Genomic DNA, 20,263 nt, shown 5'->3' on the forward strand with positions numbered 1-20,263 from the left:
TAAAGTCTCTGCTGCATCAATCATCAACATCTTGTGCTGTTTTAATGTCAGTGCACACAGCATGCAATTATACTGTATACTCCACAGAATGTATGAGGACGTTGTGAGATTATTGCTGGAAAATAAATCACCTCGCAGATAATAACATCACGTCATCATCGCTATTAAGCCGCTGACATTTCCTTTTTTTCTTTAATGGGAGCATAATGAAAGGCTAACATTAAATTCAACCTGCTTCTACCCAGCTGATAATCCACTAAATGGCTAATTATGATTAGACTGAGTGGCTGTGAGTTTGTGGGGGTGACCTGCACGTGTGATGATTGTTCTTGTAAAAGGACAACCTGTGCTCTGTGGCTCGGCCTTCATTGAGCTGTCAGGAGCTGTGGGGGATGGGGCACTGTCAAGCCCGCCTGCCCACCTCCACCATCCATGGGATCGATCATGCCGCCGCCCGCCTCCCAGAGAAACCCAACCACCACAGCTCCTCCAATTACTGCTGATGAGCCACATCTTTCTATCCAAACGGGCGTCAGAGCCACACAGCGCCTTTCAGAATCAGAAAAAAAAAGAAAGAGAGAGAGAAAGGATGGAGCGGCCGGCTTACAGTGGAAAAGAGAGAGAGAGGGACACAGAGTGAAAGAGAAGGAATGTGGTGACAAGCGTGCAAGCTTGATGAAACCTTTTATGCTGAACTTTGCCAAGACGGATGCGGAACTTAGACCCGCATGTGCATTATTAATATTGACCACTTACACGAGAATAAAGAGGCATTTACTCACCAACTGACAATCCTGAATTAATCATAGAGGAATATCCAAAGGCATGATGAATTCTCTTTCATATCAATCCTGGCAAAAAATCATTTAAATGACAGATGTCTTCAGAAGGAGATGTCTTCAAAAGGCTGTCAGGGGCCATCATTATCTCTGGCATTATCTGAGGCAGCATTAAAGATTCAGCACACAGTGGACAGGTTGTGTGTGTGTTTTTTTTTCTTTCTCAGCAGGGAATTTTCCACTTGCCCGAAAACATACCCTGAAAGAAAGAGAAGAAAATCCAACACAGGGTAAAATCTATAAATGAATGGAGCTGTTTAGTGATGGGATTCTGCATTTCAGTAGAATTTCTGCAGTGCATTGTAGCACAGGTCTGACCCTGCAAAGATACTCTTATGAAAAGCAGTTACTGCAGCCAATTCTGCTGAAAAAAAAAAAAGCATGTGATTCACCCTGCCGATAGTGCAGTGGCTGCCTTTCACGCCTTGGGCAAGTGAGCCAGTAAGTCTATTGTACTATATATTCCATATACTTTAATAGTGTGTGTGTGTGTGTGCGTGTGTGTATGTGTGAGTCTAGGTCTGTGTTTTCTAGTTTTGTCCTGCATGTTACTCCCGGTGGTTCCATCAAGTGGAAGCAAAATGAGAAAGGTTTGTCCCTGCTGGGCTCTTCATATTCATACAGACTCCATAAAATTATAACATTTATCAAAAAAAATGTGCAGCAGTCAGTGACTACTGCCTCTCATGTTTATTTTGGAAGCAGGTTTTTTTTTTTTCTCCCTTCACAACAACAACCTCTGCAGAAAGTACCAGTTCCTGTGAGTGCTGCAGGTTTTCATTATGTGTGAAAAGAGAGTGCAGCCCTATCTCTAATATGCTGGGTCACATTTAGAGTCACTCAATACAAGCAACACCCCTGTCTGGTTCATCATCTCTCTCTTTGCTCCCTCCATCCAATCCACAGTCTTCATGTTTTGTCCTCCATCCTTCACTGTCAGATGCACAGACTGACGTGGTAACAGCGGTCAGCTCATAATGGCGCCGACACAGCCTGCCTAACAGCATGAGCTTGTCTGAAAAGTGTGTGAAATTGTGTGCCTGTGTTGTGCTCGCCTCTCGCTCTCGCACACATATTTGCGAGTGTCTCAGTGTTTGGTGTCCTGTCGCGCAGCAGAACACAACAGAACTGTTTGTTGGAAAGTGTCAGAGCCGCCTGTCCTGGTAGTCACACTCTCCACTTCTTGGGCCTGTGCTGTGACTTCATTAGCACCTTCCAAAAGTTTTTGGGATGCCGCTTTAGCTTTGTTGGTATAGAGCCGTTAGCCTCTGCACCTCTGTACGTACTGCATCAGCCCGAGGTTCCACTCAGACCCCTTACTCTCTTTTACCATTTTCCTGTCTCTCCATGGGCTGTTCTAGGCAGGGGCCAACAGGGGCCAGTGCCCCTGTAACACTGAGCTTGGTCCCCCCTGTGGCCACCCCTCCAAAAGGATTGAACATACACAGTATTTAACTCAACAGCCAGACTCACAATCTACTATTTAATACTGTTACTGAAACAAATATAAATCATGGTATTTTATGATGTGTGTTATTATTTGGCATAATATATATTTTAAATCGATCATCTTTGTCTATTTTTCACCTCGGTTTAATGTTCCCCTCTGACAAAACAACTGGCCCCAGTTTGGCCCCCTCAGTAAAAGTGGTCTAGAACCACCACTGTGTCTGTCTTCAGATGTCCTATCAACAAAGGCAACAGCCAAAAGTCATACTGATAATAATACAAAAAAAAACCTATAGAAGTTTTCGAGGGCATTGTAGATGGTAATAAATATTCAACTCTTGCTGAGTAAGAATCTTAAATCTTAAGAACAGTAACTTTCTAGGAGCTTGTTCAAGTGTAAGAATCGACCTAACAGATTTCTGCCTCTGGGAAGGATGTTTTTTCTTGCCACTGGAACCTTGCTAAGTGTGTGCTCATGATGGATTAATGTTGGGTCTTTTTAACATAATAATCAGTAAGGTGTTTTACCTTATTCTTAAAGGCTTAATATGCTATTTTTCACACTTAAATGTAATATAAATCAAGTATATCCTCTGAAAATAACTCTGTGAGTCATGACTGTCTACAATGGGTATAACACCCGAGTCCCACTGTCTGTGATGTTTTCAGAGTTTTCAGAGTCCTATCTTCACTTTGTTTACATTGCCCGGACGGCCGGCTGACTCCTCCCCTCGAGTATAAAAGTAGTTTAATTGAGGGACTAGAGAAAAGAAGAATAACATACTGTACTCACTGCTTAACTGTGTTTCTAGATCACGCTCATTTCAGGTAAATTTACATGCAGTGTGAAGATACGAGCATAATAAAGATCACTAGCATTAGCATGCTAACACAACAATACACTGCAAGTTGTTTTGGTTTCATGCTGGTGCTCAAGGGCGAGATCTACTGGATCAGAAAATCACATATAAAGCGAGTGAGATAACATTTGTTATGAATTGGCGCTATACAAATAAAGATTGATTGATTGATTGATATCAAAATAACCCCATCAAAATCATTAAAACCAGGAACAATCTATTGAATGGTTTTACGGTTTTTTAACAAAAAAAATCACACAAGCTGGATTTGTTTTGGTTATGTTCAAGGATATTGAAGATTAGAGCCCAGCCTGGGATGCAGTGCTGTGGAAAAAAATGTTTCCTACTGAAATATTTTTGTAATAAATAATATCAAATTAAACAATGGAAGATAAACAAGTAGATTTTTTTCCTAAATGAGACTTCGTCATTTGTATTCTGAGTATCCATTGACAACAAAATAAAGAATGTGTATAACAGTAGTGCCTGTCAAGCAGTTTTAGGTCATACATGTTTTTTGTTGCTATGTAAATTAGGCAACCAGACTGCTTCAAATACAACAAGGTAGATAGTGAGGTGTAGATAGTGAGATATAAATATCTCACTATATATCCTAACAAACGTGTCAATCTCACTCTCACTTTTAAAAGACTTTAACACCATCAGTCACGATCGCTATCCTTTGCTCAGTGCATCACAACTTCTATCAACATGCAAATTGTGTTCAGAGCGGTAACCATAGCGACGCATGGCACATTTTGAGTGAGAGCTCGGTTTTATCTCCAAGCTTTTAACCCCTGATGAGCAAGAGGAATAGCTTGAGATCCTCTGCCTCCCCTGGCAGATCCACAGTCTGAGATGACGTGTGTGAGCTATTTCTTTAAGTACTGTGGGTGGCTGTGGCTCAGTAGGTGGAGTCATCGCCTCTCAACCCGAAGGTTCGATCCCCAGCTGGGCAACATGTCCAATGTGACCTTGGATTGAATTGATTCCTCTGCTTTGGTGGTGTATGAATGGCATTAGTTACTTCTGATGGATGATACTCCATAGTGATCACTACTATATAAGCACCTGCCATGCGATCCCGCGAGGGGAAATTCGTTTTTACACTCTGTCTAGTTAACATGCTACATAAACATAGACACACACAACACACACACACATGCACATGCACACACATGCACAAACAGGATCCTATAGACATGCACTAATGGAGAGGTCTCAGAGTGAGGGGGCTGCCCACAGTGGGCGCTCCTGAGCTGGTGGGGGGGCTAGGTGCTTTGCTCAAGGGCACCTCAGCAGTGCTCAGGAAGTGGACTGGCACCTCTCCAGCTACCAGGCCAATTTCCGGATTTCGTCAGTGCCAGGACTTGAACCATCGACCCTCTGATTCCCAACCCAAGTCCCTACAGACTGAGCTGGTAGTGACGTAACGTAAACACCACTCGGGCCTCTGCAGGAGACCCACTAGCACTAATCAGCTGTCAGTCGAACACCAACAAGAGGAAGCGTTGGTGTTACAATGATGTATTGTTCCCTCCCATGCATGAGGTGCAGGTTTGAACAGGCCTTTCAATCTCCATCATGTCAGAGCAGAATACAACCAGTGTGATGAAGGAGGAGGGCGGGTCTGTGTGTGAAGCTGTCGGCCCACAGAGGACATTTACACTAATACACCATGTAGAGGAGACGACTCACAAGTATAAGAAAATAATGGATTACTTTGGGGGGGGAAATAATATACCTGCTTAATAGACACTTCAAGAAATGAGAAATAGGATTCAAAATGACTACATATATACATTTAGGATGCTGAAGTTTTGTAACATAGGGTGATGTTTATTGTCGTAATGAATTGCATTAGATTAGTTTGAATATTATAAATTTGATATATTCTGTACAGTATGTAAAAAATATATTTTATTATTATTATTTTATTTATTTATTATTTTACTAATACTTTTTTTTTTTGGTACATTGTTATGTCTGCTCAATGCTCCATGTCTGTCCTGCATGATATACATTTTATATATTAATCAAATGCTGCTTTATGTGTATCCTGCATGGTTTATGTATTTTCTTCTGTGACTGCTTACCTGTCTGCTTAATTACTGTCATGATATTTCCATTTGTAGCTTTTAGCGATGTTTGAATTTGTTTTTTTAGGGAGCCTTTTATAAAATCTGGCCAGGGACAACAGATGAAAATTTGCCTTTTGGCTAACTCTGGCATATTTACCGAAATGTTCATGAATATGCAATGTCCCTGTAAAAAAATAATAATAATTACAATTTTGGGAGCGCCGATAACCTATAGAGGTTATGTCACGTTCCCCATGTACAGATTCTTTAGTCCTCGTAGCAGTGGCTATGGGTTTGAATCCGACCTCGGCCCTTTGCTACATGTCTCCCCCACCCAACACTTCCTGTCTCCCTTCAGTTGTCATAAAATAACTTTAACAAAAAATATCCATGTTGGGTTAGCTGCTTTTGAATTATACGGCATTCAGCATTTTACTATTCTCTTATTCAGCCATGTTGTGTGACTTTAGTTCTTTATTTATCGAATAGATATACTGTTCTTAAATCCTATAATTGATTATGTTTGGAAAGCTCCTTAAAGTCCATTAATACAATTAAATTTAGGATCGCTTATTACAAGTCATCTCAGATTGAACTACTTTATTAGAGGGTAAACACATTTTGAACAGTTTCTGTGGAAAGAATGAGGAACTAACTAGTTGTCCAGTGAGTAACTCCTCTTCACATATTATAGAGTAACTAATGATTATTTATCAGAGAACAACGTGTGGCATCATACTGGGTAGTTACTCAGTACTGAATCATTACCTTAACATGAGTTCTTCTTTTGTTTACCCTTTAGTAAAGTGAGATACATAATGATAGATCCTCATTTGTTCCCTATAGTAACTATGCAACATGTGTGTACCTTACTGTAAAGTGTTACCAAAACAGCTTCCTGCTTTGTAGAGAGTTCTGAAAAAAAGTTTGAAGAACTACATCCTTTTATGGTATAAAAGAAGTAAACTGCATGATACACAAGTTAATGACTTGTGAAAAACAACCTAAGAAAAGTGCTTGCTTGTAATAGTATGGAGTGGGGAGTAGACCCTGCAGCTCATTCACCCCCCCCCCCCCGTCTTAGCTCTGTATCCATGTCCCCAGCTCTCCTCTTGTGTTGATGTTATTTGGCACCACAGAGCATGTTTTAAATCTCATGGCTCAAGTGGACTATCTTTGAGTCAGCTGGATCTACAGACGGGGCTTCCCCCGTGGTTTTCAGATAATTACTTTCTTCCCTTATGACAACCCTATTGAATTTAGATTAGGCCAATAACAAAGCTGCGACACTGCGTGCCCTCTTCTTTGCACATTGTTAATAGGTTGTTAATGTGCCTGACCCTTGTCTAAAAAAAAATTCTTGTGGCCTCAGCTGGTCCCCGTCCCTGTCCCCCCCTCTATAACCACAGCGGCTGCCCACAGGCGTGTACAACCAACACTGTGGCAAGATGAGGCTGACAGAGGAAGTCTCATCAATAATGGAGAGCTGTAGCTCAGGGAGTCGTGCAGAGGAATTGTGCTGGAGTGAGTGAGAAGTGCAGCTGGTGTGTTTGTGTCATTCCTCCAAAATGGATATTTTGAAATTGTGTTCCCCTGAGAGCATGCAAAAGAGACAGAGAGTTATTAATAGCCGATGGGCTGAGTTGTCAAATTGCTGTTTAGATGTGTGCTTTTGCATAATTTTGTATTTATTGACATTTACTTTTTGCTGTTCTGGCATTTTTCCCCCTGAGAGCTTGAGAAATAAATGTATAATGTACACACATTAATACATATGTTTTCCATATTCTCATCAATACAGGGTATACTGTTATCAGAAATATGAAACACCAGAATAAATATTTAGCTGAAGTCAGCTGCAAGTGGGATGTTCCCCTTAAAATGAGCTCTAGCTGTCAAGCAGTGTGGAACAGCACCTCCTCAGAGGAAAAGACACATGACAGTTTTCCAGATGCAAACACAGATTCCGTCACCGAGGCACTGAGGATTACCCAGTAGCTGCGTCTCCTCCCAACTGCCACCATGCTTATTCCCTTCCGTCAATGCCTCTCATTGTGTGAGGAAGAGGAGGCCCATTCTTCCTCATGTCTCTCGTGCTCTTGTTTCTCCAGGGGACGGCTCTGAGGACGGCGGGGGGGGGGGGACTGTTGGGTGTGGGTTTTGGATGTACCTGGTGACCATATAGCTTCCACTGCGTTTGACCACCTTTTCCACCACACACATCTCCTCTCTCCAGGCGGCATCAAGTGAGACTCAGAGTTGAGGTGGCAATCCAACGATACCGACGCTAGGAGGGAAGGAGGAAAGGAGGAACACACTGGAGGAGGGGCTTGCACGCTCTGCAAACAGGCAGTGAGTATCCCATTGTTCTCATTGTTGTTGGAGGAACACATTTCCATACATCTGACCCCCGCTATGCGACCCCATTCCCAAGCATTTGATGTATTTACGGTTTGGTAAATAAGAGAAAGTATTTCATCAAAGAGTGAATGCGAGATCTCGATTCCCTTGTTAGGAGGAGCCAGAGTTGTTTTTCAAATTTATGAGGATGTTTTTCACCCCTGCGTAAACTGCCTGACAGCCCAGCTGACCTTGACAGTCTTGCTCTGTATTCTTTTTTTCAACTGTCACTCATAGCATGTGGAAAAACACACTAGTGCCTTATTTATTCCGGATTTATTAAAAAGTCTTTGAAGCATCAGAGGACGTGGTTGAAGCAGAAAGGAAGATGCATGTGACAGTATTTCTTACTGTCTGTCAGGTCTCAACATTGTGGTGAAGACAGAAAGAGTTCTGTCTTCACCACAATGTTTCATTTTCACCTGGAAATTCAGTCTAGGAATTAAGGTGGAGGAGAGGGGCCAAATGATCTGACAGATCCACTTACCTCTGCTGTCTATGATCCCCCTGGCTTCTGAAATGATTAGTGGCTGATATATATTTGTAGGTGTAGCACAGAGGAGCAGGAGGGAGAGGGTTGGGAGGTGAAGAAGACATAGACAGGAGGGTGTGAGGGCGTAAGAGCTAATGCTGCTGATGACAAAGCCAAGGAAATAATCTAAAGGTGTGGAGGAGCAGGCAGCAAATGATGAGATAGTGAGGAGGGGGAAAGGGAAAAAAAAAGTGTAAAAATTGCTTGTAGACGCTGTTTTCTCCTCACTCGCAAGAAAATTCTGTGATTTATTACTGGCAAGCCGGGGAAAAGAACCCAAACCTTGTACTCTTATATTGCTTTTTGCCCAGTGTGAACAAACAAAATGATAAATAAGGTAGGTTATCAGAGAGAGGCCGCAGGATCAACCAACTATTCTATAGCAGTACAAGACGTTACACTAAACTTCTGATATGTAGATAACGGGCTAAAATCTGTGGAGGGGGGAGCATGAGATCCTGCTCTCAGGATATGATTAAAAGCATATCAGAGAATTGAAATGCAACTTTCGTTAAAAGTCAGTATAGATACAGATATAGTAAGTTACAGACAGTTATGATAGCCAGTGGATATATTTGGAAATATTTTAGCTTGAAGTTGTTCAGAACAAGAAGAAAACATTTGTACGCAATCAAATACAAATCGAATAGAATCCTTGACTTTTGGAACGTCTGCCAAGAGTGTTTTAAGTCACCCATTATGCTCAATATTGCAGCATGTGCATGATGGATTGGTAAAAACATTTGGTCAGACGTTTAATTTTCAAGGTCTCACAACGATGAGTCGTAATGACTATGGTCGCCCATTGGTTTTTATCTGCAGCCATCATCAGGTCAAAACTTCATCTTAACCAATGCTTCTATTTCATATGCAATTCTTAAAGGCTTTATATGCGATTTTTTGATCCAGTAAATGTCGCACTTGAGCACCAGCATGAAACCAAAACAACTCACACTGCATTGTTGTGTTAGCATGCTAATGCTAGCGATCTTTATTATGCTCGTATCTTCACACTGCATGTAAATTTACCTGAAATGAGCGTGATCTAGAAACACAGTTAATCAGTGAGTACAGTATGTTATTCTTCTTTTCTCTAGTCCCTCAATTAAACAACTTTTATACTCGAGGGGAGGAGTCAGACGGCCGTTCCGGCGATGTAAACAAACTGAAGATAGGACTCTGAAAACTCTGAAAACATCACAGACAGTGGGACTCGGGTGTTATACTTGATTTCTATCACATTTAAGTGTGAAAAATCACATAATCTAAAACACGCTCCCATCAGCAGTCATAAAACACAAGCATGCTAAAATGATAAACAAAAGGATGAACAGCCTGCTAGATTGTTATTGTGAACATGTTGTCATTGTGGCAGTCAGCTGGTTGAATGTACCCTGACCACACAGCGTTGACTCTTGCTGGGATTAGGTTTTTGAATCAATGGGGGAACACGTATTGATTCATCTCTGTGGGCAGCTTTGCAAATGCCTTCTTCAATGTAGTTTTATGAGGCTAAGATGTAGAACAACTATGTTACATTGCATTCAAAATCCCTGCATGCGATATGACTGGAGGAATCATCACTTTAGGTCGGTGCCAAGAAGAACTGTTTGCCCATATGTGGCTTCAACATGTAAGAAAAGGCACAGCTCCATAACATCTTCACCATCATAGATTTATTTACAGTCCGTCCTTCAAGCTTAGAGCCAATAGCATATGTTATGTCATCGTTTAGAATTCATTCTCAATCCCTTTGATTGGTACGAGCTGAATTAGCACCATGCTAGTCAACAAAGCAGCCTCTCATCACAGATTTATAGACGGCCATGATTTCTGCCAGGTTGACATTAACTCTTTCAGTCTGCAGGGAACTGTTCAAATAGGACTGGCTGAAACACACTCCCTCTCTCTCACACACACACACACACACACACACACACACACACACACACACACACACACACACACACACACACTTATACGTATATGCAGATGAGACTTGTCTGTTCCTTCTGGCTGTCTCTGTAGAGCTGTCACACATGCTGCGTCTTGGAGCACCAGGAGACCAGGGTTGACTTGAATTAAACTGAGAGGATGTCCTTTCCAGATCTGCAGAGAGCCACAGAGACACATCCGCCCCCAGAGAGAGAGAGGATGAATGGAGGAAGAGGGGGGAATGGGAGGTTGGAGATGGTCTGAAGATGGAAGTTAATAAAAAAGAGGCAGGGAGAAAGTGTAATTGAGGGAGAGCGATGGAAGATGAGGTAGACACTGGGATAAGAAGACGGGAAGGGAGATGAAACTGTGAGTGTGTGTGTGTGTGTGTGTGTGTGTGTGTGTGTGATACAGAAAAAGATAAGAGGACGAGGCAGAAAGCTCACAGAGGCTATATCATTAGGCACACCTACAATATGAGTCCTCTTTTGCCGTGTGCTGGGCTTAAAGTCACAAATTTTCAAGTAGCAGTGCATATTAAATGTGTGAATATATCTCTACAACTCTTTATACCAAAACAGCGCCATGAGTTGAATCTATCTATTACAGGCATTTTTCACTTTTTATATTCCTATATTTCAATCAGGAGTGACTTAAGTAAGAGTTTACATTTTTAATTTAACAGTTTAGGAAAATATAAATATGCAATGTTTTTGTGGATTAGACTCCGTCATGATGACTTCATGCAGTCAGAGGGGTAGAGAGGCTGACAGCAGGATAGGATATCCCCCCTGTGGAGTCTAGAGACTGGTGGTGGTGATGATGATAAAAGAATGCAGGATGTGATGAGGAGTGGGTTTCTGAGGCTGTATCTGAACTCTGCTGAGCTGGAATGGAGGTGACCTGGGTGGAGGAGGGTCACAGCGATCTCACTGGAATGACAAACTGACTTTAGTAGAGAGAAAACAGGTTTTAAAATGTGACAAGCAGCAGGATGATTGGGTGAAATAGGTGGCTGGTTGGATCATTACTTAAAGAGTTAACGCCCAAAATCAGCTGATCACCAGCAGGGGGATGGTGGAAGTGCTTCCTGCTTAAACTTACGCTGTGCTCCATTATTATATTTTTATTACATCATCACGTCTCTATAGGCAGGATCCAGAGTGACGTCTTAAACAGTGGAACATCACTACAGAACAGTGCAGTTTATGTTTGGATTAACTTACAGTAAAATGATATCCCGATCTATCAACAGAAAGAGCAATTGTTAGTTCTACCCAACCTTCTTATTAACCATGAATGATTTTTCCTTTTCTTTTTTCTAGCGTTCTGCAACTCTCCCTTGCCCTGTATGATAAACCCACTACACACCTGGGTTTTTGTAGAACAAGAAATTGGAACATAAATTATTAAGTGAGAAAGTGTCTACCCAAAATGAATAAATAAATCAAACAATTGATTTGTTTCCCCTTATAACTGCAAACTTGGAAAACTTTGCAATTCCTTCTTATATTTTTACAGGGCAAGCTTGTTACGCTTGTTACTTGTTATAATAATAATTATAACCGCTAAATCTATTTCTTTGCAGCAGTTCACATGCCTTTTGATGCACACACTCTTTCTACTACGCAGAAGTCCTACAGGCTACGTATTCTCATTTAAATTTTGGAGCATGCACTGCTGAATTATTTACATTAATGATGGAATTTCAAGCATGATGCACAATCATTATATGTGATTGTTAACACTTAGGGGAAATAAGTATTTCAAAGATAATAGCACACATTTGGTTGTTTGGGGAGGTTTTAAAAGCACCATTATATACTTGGTTTACATCTAAACTACAATTATGTTTGTCCCACTGGTAATTGTATTTAGCATTAATACTTGCAAGCCATACAAGCTTAAAATGTTTGGCCTAAAAAAAAAGGTGTTAAAAAGCAGCTTACATGAAAATGCTTTGAGGACAAGTTTCAATGCATTCTTAACCTTATGCTCCACAAATCCTTTTCTAAATATAGTTTGAACAAAGGCAGACCTATGAACTCGATGATTAAGTGCCAAATACTTAAATCCATAACCTCTTTGAAACGTTCAAAACTAGAAGAAGTGTGTGAATATGAACAACATTCTTGTAAATATATTTCATACTAAAGGATTTTTTAAAAATTAAATTACTGTGTGAATCAGCTGAGAGCTGGAAAGCAAAATATGATGCGTGCAAGGACACTTGCGCTGTACTACTCAGACATGGTAAAAGTCATATTGTGAGGCTGGAAGGAGTAAAAAAAAGTGTTGTTTTATGATGCAACTGTTGGCAATCTCATTGTTATCATAAGAAATGTCTCTTAACGTTTCCCTCTTAAACACTGAATTATTCAGTGCACAGCAACCTGATTTTGGAGTGTAAACCACTCACAGAGGAGTTGTATGGCTCAGTAACAAACACAGAACAGAAGGCCAAATCATGATGAGGAACAACTCTTTTTAAGCACAGAACAGGACCAGAATGAACACAGCAGATCATTGAAAGTTCAGCATGTGAACAAGTCCATTCCACCAAAAACCAGCATGACCCAAATAAGTGGTTCAGTCTCCCAGACATTTCCTGATTTATCCATAAGCCAGCTGGCTGCAGCCCTGATACCTGCACAGAGTGAGCCCCAGGAAGATTAGATACCTAGGACTGCTCTAAGACTCAGCCAGGTTCCGGGGAACTCTGAATGTTGTTATTGAGATGTCTGATGAAACCCAACACATCAGACAAAATACAACTATATGTGCACCCACAAAAACCTAGACAAAAATAAAAACTTTTTCACTTGCTTGCACATACAAACAGTAAGGTCCAGAAGACTTTTAAAGAGCTTAAATCAGCCCGAAGCCCATCAGACCACATCAGCCTGTTAGGGTGTGTAAGTGTGAAGACAGCCCCAGGCCAGGCCAACTAGCATTAGTTAGCAGGACAACAGCCTTAACTGAAGCACAACTTTGCAGATTTGCACAGTCTCCTTTGGGAAGCAAGAAGGATACGCCAAGATCGTCTCCCCCTGCCCAAACAAACCCCTGAAGGCCATCATTGCTCTATTTTCTAACCATACATAAGGGTAGGCTACAATATGTAGGGTGTCTAATGTTTGGAAGAAGAAGAATTGATTTTCAATCCCTATTTTCAGAATGTGATTCATTTAATTATTGTAAAGAAGTCTCCCCATACGTGAGCAGTTGTCGCCCTACTTTTTGCGGTGAGACCAGCTCGCTATACCGGCCCCAATTGGCCTTTTTTTGGCCGATTCCACATGTTGAATCGGCTTGAGCTCCGCCGGCGCGGTTGGGGTAGGAATCTTTCTGATTGACTGTTCAGCTAAAGTGAAACAGGAGAGCCAGTGCACGAGAAGAAATACGGAAGCGCCTCTTCTATTCTTGTTCCACTAATAAAAGACCAAGAGCTGACAACGCCAGCGCCATTTTCAATTTTTTATCAGATATAATTCTCGATTAGAAGTACCTATATTATGAGTGCTGAGCAACAGCGGCGAGAAAATTGTCTTCTCATACCACAACAACAGTTTATTTATCTGCGTTCTTCCTCTTACGGATTCCCCTTTTTGGAATGATGATTACAGACTACCGCCGCCTGCTGGCATGGAGAGTTATTGCCTCTCGCGCATGAGCAGAGCGTACGTGGTGGTTAGCTGTCAGCTGTAGTCTTTGCGGTGTGTGCAACTTTTTAGCCAGGACAAAAGGCATCGTGCGCCGATGCCACAGGCAGCCTTCGTTGCCACTTGTTCTCTGCAGTCTGCTCGGTGTGTCAGCGCCTTAAGCCTGAAAAACACAGAAGTTTGTAGTTGGAATTTGGAGAGGAGGAAAGGGAACAGGTGATGAAGCAATTCACTGTGGCTTAAAACATCTCAACTAACACAGTTTAATTGAGCTGTTGTGTAAGAATCAGGTTCAAATGGTGCTAAAAATAGCCTTCAAATTTGATTTAGAAATTACATTTTGAGTTATATCAGTACCAAACACATGAGCATTGCTAGCGCAGCTGCAAATTGGCACACGCACACACACACACACACACACACACACACACACACACACACACACACACGCAAGAACAAAGATGGACTGCAATAGTTTGTCAGGGGAATCCAAAACTACCTCCTGTATACTGCATAAACTGTGATTTCTATGGGTCTGGTTAGGATGAGAGAATAGATTCTCAGTGTCCCAATTTAAATGAAACTAAGGTTGACTCAAACAGACAAAATCCTGTGGCATCTTACATATAGAGATGATTAAATTGGACTCCAGTGTTAGTAAGATGGAAGTGTCCTGACTGTTCGAAAGCCTTCATATATTAAAAGATGAAAAAGTAGCCTCCCCTTAGTTAGCATCTCAGCTCTGTTGAAGGTCATTACTGCAGAGTTTTAATACCGTACTGGCTTTTTGTATTCTTTCTCTGAGTAAATAATTTTGACATAATTCCCACTGTAAAATGTTTTCTACAAAAAAAAAAAATATATATATATATTTTTTTTATATATATATATATATATAAAAAAAATATATATATATATATTTATTTTTTTTACTTGATCTTCAGGGGGGGCGGGCGGCCCCCCCTAATACAATGATAGGGGAAACACTGGTCTGATCGAAGCTTCCATTAAGCCATACTTTTGTTTTTGTAAATATAGTCTCAGTCAGGAGCAGAAAAGGTTTGTATCAATGTCCTCTTCAATCGTCTGGTTTACAGCTGTGGGCAGCGAATGTGATACTTAATCATAGCTACATAGTGAAACACTTTTGGTGCTAAAGGCCATCAGGTAATACACTGGGAAAGTTCCTCTCAGTCTGTAATGGAAGTGCCCATTCAGTGTGACCCACTTCTAAGATGCATCTTTATTATCTAGTTAATGCATGTTTCAGTGTCTGCAGACTGCACAAGCAAAGATCAGACAAATGACAAATCTATGTGTCCGTCTGAATTGTACTAGAGACTGAGCATAAATAAGATAGTAAATATCCTCTTCACTGTTCAACCAGAAGTTATCCATAAAGCTGGAGTTAGAACAGGCAAAAGAAAAATACTTCCTGCTCAAACCTGTCTTAACTCTGTCAACATCATTTTGTCTTTCTTTCTAGAGTGATATAACAGATGGGATCTTTTCTTGTAAGATAATAATAAAAACGCATGGACAGAATAATAACCATTCTAAAACACTAGCTGTTCAGAAATCTATTGAAAGTAAAATCAATCGTTGTCATACCTGAACTAAGGTATACAGTATGTCTAACACCTCCATGACGAAGATGGGACAATTAGTTCCTGTAAATACTTGTCAATGTTACATGATTACATCCAGATTGTGCTAAGCCAATGACCTTTCCTCTCGCTCAATGTTTACACTCCAACCATCCGGCAAATATCCTTGTGCTATATAAAATGTCAACAGGCCAGAGGGGTCAGCCAAACTCTGCTGGATAAATTCATCTAGCACATGATGATGTGTAACTTCCAAGAGGTTCATGACCAAGAAATCAAATGATTATCTGCATTTCAGTACAGAGGATGTGATGAATATTTTTGTGACTGAACAAGGCTTCACTTAGGCTGAAAGTATGGTAATTATGATAATCTAATCCACAGACTGCAGGCCGACTGAGATGTTATTCAAATGAAATATGCATGCATTGGCATCTGATGCCAAGTACTGAAAGCTGGTGACTTAAAAAACACGAATCAACATTATTGTGCTTAAATGTGAGAAGACGTTAGGAGGATCCATTGTGCAATAACAAGGGTCTTTAAACTGGAGGAAGGAAGAATATTCTTTGAACAGCTGATACTGAGCATTGCAAGAAGTGTAGAATCCAGCTCTGAAAAAACCTGATTATGGCTCAGTCCCCTCCATATCCTCCCCTCTAACTTTGTTATTGTCCAACCCTCCCTTCCAGTTGGAGCTGGATGGCCTAATTGAACCATTTCCACACATAATGTTGCAGCCCCGAGGGACCTCATTACAGAAACTGGGCCGATCCACCTCAACTATTCCCTCAGCCAACCCCTCATCCAGAAGGTTTCCTTCAGCCTAACTCTATTGATCACCATTAAAAGGGAGCTGACTCTAGTTAGAGTGTGACTTGTCACTATGGTCACGAGAAGAGGCACTGCACCAATGACTCACCTCTGTGTCAGATTCAAACAAAAGGGGAAACAATTATAATGGTTGCTGCCTTTTTTTGGTGCAATATGACACTATGTGGTATACAGCAAAGATACAGTACAGTGCCAGTTCAAATACTGTAAGAATATGAAAAGGTTCCTGCTTTCCTAAAGTTCACCATGTAAGCTAGAAATATTGTTTTATAAATGTATTGTCTTTCAAGCAAGAAGATTAATATCATACCTTTTGCGTCTTGTGAATATTAGGCCAACAGCCAATTAACTCAGCTCAGAACAAACACAAGGAACAGGTTGAAAACAGCCTCCCCAGCTCTTACCTGAGGAAACAAAATCTACATACAAGTACCTCTAGAGCTCATTATTTTTTTTACTTAAAATCATTAGTCTTCAAGACCAGATAAAAAAAACTTCAAGTTGCATTATTACACGGGTTATGTATGAAGCAGGTTGTTTTTGTAAGGCTCAGGTACTTCCTCCTTGCTGGCTTCCTTGCGACCTGAAACACAGAACAAGTAGCAGAACACAGCCAATAAAAGTTCCTGTAAATGAATAACCAAATCTTTCTGCAGTTCTCATTGGATTATAAGCAGGCTAGCTGTTTCCCCCTGTCCCCAGTCTTTGTGCTTAGCTAAGCTAAGCTAATGTCCTGACCTGGCATATTAACCATGAATTAATAAGTGATATTGATTTTCCTATAAAAATCTCAAAAGCAAATTATCTTTTTTGTCAGTATTGGATCATCTGGTTAAACAACAGCAGTTCAAACCTGTTAGTTTGCTCAAGTTGCTGTTTTTGCATTTAGCAAAAAATCAACCACACTGTAGGCTACTCTCTGCATGTGTAAGTTAAAACACATCTGAAGAAGTTACATTTTAGATTTGGTAACTATGCTATTTGAAGTCCGATCCCTTCCCTATTATCATCGCCGTGTAACTGTGAACTGTATTTTCACAGGGGCTTGCACAGCACCCATGAAGCTTAAAGCCAGCTATGAATTTGGTGACAGCATTGCCTGAGAGGACATGCCGTCAGTCACCACAGTGCTCTTTATCTCAGCAAAGTCATTGCTCTGTTGACTCAGTGATACCTCTGTAATGTAGCATCAGCAGGCACACAGCTGCTGTGTCAACACTGTTCTGTCGGTGTCATCTTTCTGTGCCCCTGGGTGCTCTTTGAATGCAACTGCGCATAGTAGCGCAAACAAAATAGAAGGACAAATAATAGTCGTCGGAGATAAGCAATGATTGAAAAGCTAACAAACACCAGAACATTTAATGTGTATTTGAGCTTTCTTGTCTGTGCTGCTTTAACGCCGAATTTCTCCTCTGGGGATCAATAAAGTACTATCCTATCCTATCCTATCCTATCCTATATGAATGCTGGGGGACGATATGTCAAAGGTTTGAACATTGAGAAGGAAACTATGCTGACTTGCTACTAAAATTGACGTGCATTACACATGATAACCTAATCGACATTTGACCACAGATCCATACATGTAAGTGCTTACAAGTGGGTTTTGAAGATATCTCGTGTGAAAGTGGTGCACATTTTTCAAACTAAAATATAGATTGAGAAATAATAATATACACCGAAGTGCATGTTCAGACTGCTGCAATAAATAATGAAATGATTCAGTAGTAAAAGCATTTTTTTCTTCTGTTTGGTAGCAGGAAACAGATACTTAGGAAAGGTATGATTGTCTCTGCTTGTTTAGTTTACCCGCAGCATTTGCACTGCGGTCCTAAATGAGTTAATAATAAAAGCAAGTACATCATCTATGACACTTAGGGCAATAGGCTTTATGACATGAGACAATACCACATAAGGCATTAGCTAAAGGAATGAGTCACATGTGTGGTAAGCCTTGAAAATAATAATAACAATAATACTACTACTACTACTAATAATAATAATAATAATAACATAAATAATAATAACAATGTATCCTTCCACTAATTACCAGAGCGATTAAATGAGTCTCCTCCTCAAATGAGCTGTCTCCTGGGGGGGCATTTTTTACTGGCAGGTTCAATGCTAATGACAGCTTGTCATAGAGGGACTTCATATATACCAACACTCTGACTAATTATGTCATTAGGAAAACACCAGAGACAGACATGAGCAGACATGTGTGTGTTGAGTCCATAATTGTTATGATAAGTTATGATATGATGATGCCTTCACACCAGAAGTATTCTTATAACATGATCCTTATCCTGGGGACGCTTTTGCTGAGCACACATATTTTCTCACAACACTCTCTCTGATTTCAATTCATACAAGTATGTATGACACATACTTGACAATAGACGCCTGATTATTTTTTATGCAATCACTCCTAAATTGTATGTTTCAGTTTATGGCTGAAGCAAATCCGGAAAGATATTTTAATATTCCCTTCATACCAGGGGTTGACATTAAGTTAAATTTGCCAGTGGCCCTCCTTTCACAGGGTCACTAGTTTTCAAAGATCACTGGCCCAGGAACGTTACTTTTGATTTGAAAAATAACAGTCACCAATTTACTCTTAAACCTTTGTGATGCAGGATTAAATTACAACTTTTATTTTATTAATTGAGCTCTAGTTATAAAAATATTGTGTATTTTTCTTATATTTATGTGCTCATGTTTATTCACCATGCTGCTAACTGTTAGAGTCTACTTTATCTGATATTAATATGAGGCTGTGATACATCTGGAATCTCTCCTTCTGTCTTCTCTGTGAGAAACTCTTCATACTTAGATCTTTACTTGAGGAGCTCTCTTAAGGGCTAAGATGCTTTAACTTTTAACTTTTATCTTTACCAGGATCTAGTCTTGCTCCCACTGCTTTAGTGGTGGTGAATGAATGGGATTAGTTACTTCTGATGGATGATACTACTTTGCGACCACTACCATCAGTGTGTGAAAGGGTGTGACATGTGGTGTAAAAGCGCCTTGAGTAGTCGGAAGACTAGAAAAGCGCTTTATAAGCTCAAGTCCATTTACCATTTATAATGTCAAACCCTGCTTCATACCTTTGAATTTCCTGATTCCTTTCACATGTCCAATGAAGTTGATCCATTATTAAACAATAACGGATTGTTTCTTATCAAAGAATCTCATAAGGATTCTCATAAGGAAAGTCTTAACATATCTCTCTTGGTTTTTCCTCTTCCTCTCATATTCTAATTAAAACTATTGGCTACACTGTCACTTATATTAGATCAAATCTCCTAGGTTTAATTAGTGATGATCGGATTAATTATTATATATATTTTCCCTCCACAAGAGCATATAATTGGGGGGACTCTGACGCAGGGGAATCCATGGTCTAACCGTCATTAAGGAACTCAGCTGTGCTAGTATGTTGAAGTCTAGAGAGTGAGAATGTGCAGAAGAGAGTCTAACACCTGAACTCTCTCTCTCTCTCTCATAAAGCAGGCTTTAATTAGCTAATGAATCTTGCAGCTCTCGCTGCCGACCTTTGGCCTTATGCCGAGGGATAATAGGCCTGTTTCACAGAGCGAGACATGTCACATGCAGTTGAAATCAATGCCCTCCCTGGCAAAAGATTTTAATGAGTTAAGCACTGCACTCTCCTTTTCATTGTTAGAAACTGTTGAAGTTAACATTCATGAATCATACCCCCACCCATAGGTTGTAGTTTATCAATTAACTATAATTTTCAACAAATACCATTGCTGCATGATTGATATCGCTTGCTATGTTATATGTTAAACCAAATCACATCTGTGGGAGCGGTGCAAAAGCAGGTAAACTGCCAGCAGTGTGAAGAAAAATAGGATAAAAGTAATCAGTTTTGAATTTAAAAGCCATAATCCTGCAGTTCTTATCTTGATGTCTGTACTGCCTGCATCTAAAGTTGTCCTCTTACAGGTCCAGTTTCTGTATTCAGATGCTCAAAAAAGAAATCTAGCTTTTGGGTTCATAACCCTGTTGTTGTTGCAGCCTACTATCCAGCAGTTTTGGGG

At 40.4% G+C, this 20,263-nt stretch overlaps 1 protein-coding gene across 5 annotated transcripts in view; it reads left to right on the forward strand.

Annotated features, from left to right (window-relative positions):
* Positions 1 to 20,263, forward strand: part of b3gat1a (beta-1,3-glucuronyltransferase 1 (glucuronosyltransferase P) a) — a 76,889-nt gene that overhangs the window by 33,570 nt on the left and 23,056 nt on the right. For 4 of the 5 annotated variants that reach the window (XM_020649045.3, XM_020649044.3, XM_020649047.3 and 1 more), the window contains exon 2: positions 7,466 to 7,581. The exons of the other annotated variant lie outside the window; for it this stretch is intronic. The gene's annotated coding sequence lies outside the window, so the exon portion shown is untranslated. The remainder of the gene's footprint in view (positions 1 to 7,465; positions 7,582 to 20,263) is intronic. 5 annotated transcript variants of the gene reach the window in all.

The sequence above is a fragment of the Labrus bergylta genome, chromosome 11, assembly GCF_963930695.1.
Source record: "Labrus bergylta chromosome 11, fLabBer1.1, whole genome shotgun sequence".
NCBI lineage: Eukaryota > Metazoa > Chordata > Actinopteri > Labriformes > Labridae > Labrus > Labrus bergylta.